The sequence below is a fragment of the Lissotriton vulgaris genome, chromosome 6 (genome assembly GCF_964263255.1).
Source record: "Lissotriton vulgaris chromosome 6, aLisVul1.2, whole genome shotgun sequence".
NCBI classification, from domain to species: Eukaryota; Metazoa; Chordata; class Amphibia; order Caudata; family Salamandridae; genus Lissotriton; species Lissotriton vulgaris.
Genome location: NC_141694.1, coordinates 893,107,441 through 893,112,498, shown reverse-complemented (window position 1 = coordinate 893,112,498; position 5,058 = coordinate 893,107,441). Strand labels below are relative to the sequence as shown.

The window sequence follows — 5,058 nt, the reverse complement described above, 5'->3', positions numbered from 1 at the left end:
GTAAAAGCAAGAATTTGACTGGACAATCATTTATTGCTGCTGCTGATCATATTTGGAGTTGTGAGCCTGTGTTCATCCTCCTGTGTGTACCCCATCCCTACCCCTACACCTTCCCCCACCCCCCCGGAGAAACATTGCACTCTCAACCTGTGGTACCAATGAAAGTCAAGTGCTAAAGGGATATTTGGCCCAGTTCCTCAGGATCCATAGTATGGCAGGCCCCGGAACATCAGCAGTAAGCGGCCTGAACTCCCATAGTTTGGCCCAGTAGCTTGTGCTTGCTCTGTGGCTCTGTAAACGGAGTTCTGACAGTTTTCTGTTGTGTAAATAGGCTTTCCATCAACACTATAACATTTTATGGATGTTTTCATTGTCCCATTTTGTTCCCATTAGGTGTTGGTGATGGGGCTATTTAAGTAGTACAAGATCCATTTTAGCTCAGGTTCCATTTTGTGACACTCAATAAGAGCAAGCCTCAGCAGGTGCATAGGCTGTTGGTCTAGAAGTGAACTTGAACTGTCCGTACATTTGCTGCAAATGCAACGCCTTGAGAAATGACTAAGTCACAAGTGTACGTAACAAGCTGTTGCTATTCGTCCCTTGCATTTCATAAATGAAGGCCCATGTACAGCTAAGGACTTTATTCTGATTAATGATTGGATAAGCGAGTGATTAAGCCTCTACTGTTTAGCCAAGCAACTTGCTCTCTCTCACTGGCTGTGTATCATTTGTGCATTATATGTGATATGTCTTGTAATCTATCAAATGCATGTTGAAATTCTGTATTTGAGCGGGTCCACGTGGCACCTAGCTTCCCTGAAGCTGGTGAATGATAAGGTAAGTTGGAAATCTCACTGCCTAATGTCTTTATTATTTTTAGACTTCCACAGTAGTGCTTTTGTTAGACCAATGCTTGATAGATTACAGGTGTGACATGTATCTTGAAAGTCAAGTGTGTCTTCTCTGACGTATTTACTTTACTTACAAGACAACATTACATTTGCTGATGTATGGCTTTTTTGTTTAGGAACAGCTTGCTGTTTGGATGGCTTTGCGTCTCATATAGGCACAGTGCTATTCACTAATCACCATTGCACATTTATTTGTTTCACTTTACAGTTGTGATAACATTTTGGGTTTATGGCTTTTTGATTTTCAAAATAAAGAAACGCATACATACAGGCTTTCGTAGAGATGCAATACACTGCCCCTTTTTCAAAAGAATCTGCTATGCAATAGTTTGCCTTGTCTGTCATGTTCACCACCAACAGCAGAAATGCTATTTTCTGCCTCCTTCTACTAATATTTAACTTTGAGGGTACAGGTTAACTTTGTTAAATCAATCTCTTCTGCAACCTGGCCCTACTCCCAGCTTCCTCCTTGTGGTAGCCCAATATTTTGTTTCATAATGAGATTTTCTTTCTAGGACAGATGATGATAACACACACTAAGTTGCTCAACTATTACCAAACATTCCCTCTACCAAAAAGTCAGACCTATTGGCTTTGTCATTAATTGTTATTATGCCAGCTGTAAATTAACATTTTCATACAGGTTATTTCATGCAGGTGTTATGTAGTTGATCTTCACCTTTCCTCTTAGGTCTAGCCATGATGCTAGCATCAATGTAGAACTTGCTCCACCTAAAGCATAGAAAAGTCTTTACGCACAATACATCACAGAATTAGAAGAGCTCCATGGAAATCGCAATTATTTTTTTTTAAAAAACTATTTGATGTCCTCAGTGGTCAAATCCTTTCAGGAGATGTTTGCAAATTAGAACCTCTCTCTGAACTCCAAAACAGTGATATAAAATTGCAGCGGCGGCCGCCATTAACAAAGGGTGGGGTCATGCGTGAGGTGTAGCGCGGCGGGGGTGAAAATAAATTTTTTTAAAAAGTACCCTTAGCTGCCGGCCGCCTCCAGCATTGCGTCCCGTCGCTCCGCCTCTCCTCTTTTTGCCTGGTCCCAGCACCCCTGGGTCTGAGCAGGCAGGAAAGATGCTCTGCTCAGATCAGGATTCTGTGGGGTTTCTCCAGCCCGGCTGCTCAATGCAGCTGGGCTGGAGAAAACCTAAGTGCGTATGTGTGTTGGTCGGTCTGAGATGGCTGGCCAAACACACATGAGCACTGAGGGTGTTGAGTGCACTAGCACCCCTTCTCCCACCTCTCATGCCTCAGCCCCGACACTCCCAACACCTCTGGCTTAGAGCTGGCAAATGTAAAATAAAATGATGCAAGAACATCGTTTTATTTACCATTTGCTGACTCTGAGCCAGGCAGTGGGGCGACACTTTTCCGCCATTGCTGAGGAGCCGCCACTGTGAAATTGTATGTCCGGCATGATAAGCATTGTCACTTGTTACGCAGAATAGCCCTTTTATTCAGGCTAAGTTAGAAAGTATGTATTTTCTATTCCTTAGTCACAATGCTGTGTCACCTTTCAGTTTCTCGTCAATTCTTTAAATTATCTCCACACTGTGCCCCTTCTTCTCCTTGTGCTTCCTTCTAGCTGTTCCTAAGCCCTGAATCATCCTTCCTGCACCCATGTATGCTGTGGCCATTCAGATATTTTTTTTCATCCTGCTGAAAACTCATCTATTTTCTTATTCCCTTCATACCACTGGCAGCGTTTGCAGTGAGGCACCTCCTGTAGCCATCTGTTCAATACAGGGAGGGAAATCCCCAGCCAGTCCAGCTTGCAAAATGATGTTTTGTGACATTGCTCAATTGACATCCTACTATATTGTTTCCCCCTAAACACCCTCCCCACCCCGCCCCCAGCAGAGGAGCATTTTTATTGGTCGAGGGGTAGATGCAAAAGTCTAGTCAAACAATAATCAACCTCAAAGCTGGTAATAGGAAATGCTTTCTTTCTTTCTTGCCTTTTTTCTTTGTTTGTTTGTTTCTTTCTTTCTTGCCTTTTTTTGTTTGTTTGTTTGTTTGTTTGTTTGTTTGTTTGTTTGTTTCTTTCTTTCTTTCTTTCTTTCTTTCTTTCTTTCTTTCTTTCTTCCCCTTTTGTGAATGCTCTCCGAACGCCAATAGGAGCCACAGGGCAGGAGGAGAGAAGTTCACAAACAACCAGTATGTTCAAGTGGCAGCAGGATTCTTCCTTTCAGAACTGGCCAATGAGGGTTGTATACACTCGCCCTCCACCCAACCCTGCCAGCCCAAAGCAATATCCGTGCAGGAAGCAGAAGTTGGCCAGTGTCTTGTCAGCTTCCTCCCCTGACAAGTACTAAATGTACTGTCTGGCTGTGCGATTTTACCAGGGCAGGTCTGTGTAGGATAGTGGTTTACTGCTGTTTCCGTGCATTTGTTAGGCATCCTTGCTTTTTAGGTCTCGCCTGTCGATGCGCATGCGCATCGAGCAAGGCGAGAGTATTGGGACTTATCCACTCTTTATCCACACTGCAAGGAATCGTGGCGATTCCTTGCAGTGCCCGTGACTTTTAAGCTCAATGCGCATGCGCATTGAGCTTAAAAGCGCGTGCACGTCCGTCTTTGTTTACCCGCTCCGCCCCCTCCCCTTCCCGCCGTGTCGCATTTCTCCTCCCCCCTCCCCTCTCTTCCCTCCGTCTTGTTTATTTTACCCGCTCCGCCCCCTCCCCTTCCCGCCGTGTCGCATTTCTCCTACCCCCTCTTCCCTCCGTCTTTAGACTTTAAAGCATGTGGTGCAGTGGTCTCTTACAAACATTTGATGCTATGAATTAGATTCAGTTTGTTACTTTACCTAATTTTGGATACAGCACGCCGCTCCGCCCCCTCCCCTTCCCGCCGTGTCGCATTTCTCCTACCCCCTCTTCCCTCCGTCTTTAGACTTTAAAGCATGTGGTGCAGTGGTCTCTTACAAACATTTGATGCTATGAATTAGATTCAGTTTGTTACTTTACCTAATTTTGGATACAGCACGGACCAAGGAAGACTAGAGTCTGCGTTTTTTTCCATAAAATGTACAGGTTAAAATAATCTGCACTTATTGGCAGCACTTGAAGTGAACGATTCATGGTTCATCGATGACGGTGGATTATTCTGTGCTGTTTGTTGTAGACCCTCTTCATTTCCAAGTTTGGTTGAGTCGTGGGCCTTTGGTGCAATGCTGTGCTCACGTCCCCTGTCGTCAGTGAGCCATCCCCATCATGTCTTTGTACCTCCGGGTCAGCGCGCGGGCTTGGTTGGTCAGGCAGCTCAGAACGTGCAGCAGTCCTCGGGTGTGAGACTGGAGCAGCACTTCCAGGTCAGGGCTCTCTTCCGTCTCCGGGTGCAGGTCTGCGGTGTTGGCCTTGGCCGGCCAGCCGTCCAGAGGGATCAGCCCAGTTTCTACCGTCATCCGGATGGACTTCAGCATGATGTAGCTCTGGTAAAGGTCAGAGAGGCCTGCGCCTGGTCCAGCGGGACATCGAGCAGCAGGCTGGGAAACATCACTTTGTGCTCCATGTTGCAGGCGGCTTCGGAGAACCTGGCCATGGCGGAGGCGAGGCAGTTTTTCGGGTGCTGCATCTCCGAAACTGTACAGAGGCCTCCTCGAGTCGCAGGGCAGTTGTTAGGTTGGTGATTCCCAGTGCGACTGGGTATCTGCTGGCATTTCAGGGGTTATATGGGCCAGAAGCTGGTGGCGTGACTTTTTTTTTTTTGGGAGCAGTCAAATTGCAACAGTGGCAAAAGTTGGATCGTGCAGGCAATCTACTTCCACAGCTTGGTTAATAATCCCATGGGTTACGTAACGACTGCCAGCCCAAAGCTTGCTCAAGACAGCTCTTCGATTTCACTGCTCACTGGGTGAGGTGATCTGATGTTGGGCAATAAATAAACAAGACGTTCCTTCTGTTTCACAGTATGAATAACTCCCCTGCAGCCGGCCCAGAGTGACCCATGCAGACTTTGATAAATGCTTTATTCAAGGACAGTGTAAAATAACTTGATTAAAAAATGAAAAGATCTTACATGAGTTTACCAGATTTCGAAGTTTATTTTTCACTGTATATGTGTAAAAAAAAAAACACACAAAAGTACTATTAACATTTGAATAGTCCTAAATAGAATAAAATTACAAGACCTA

The 5,058-nt window shown here is 45.4% G+C and overlaps 1 pseudogene; it reads right to left on the bottom strand.

Moving 5' to 3' along the window:
* Positions 1-3,822: 3,822 nt before the first annotated feature.
* Positions 3,823-4,608, bottom strand: LOC147708124 (mid1-interacting protein 1A-like; annotated as a pseudogene).
* Between the last annotated feature and the right edge of the window lie 450 nt (positions 4,609-5,058).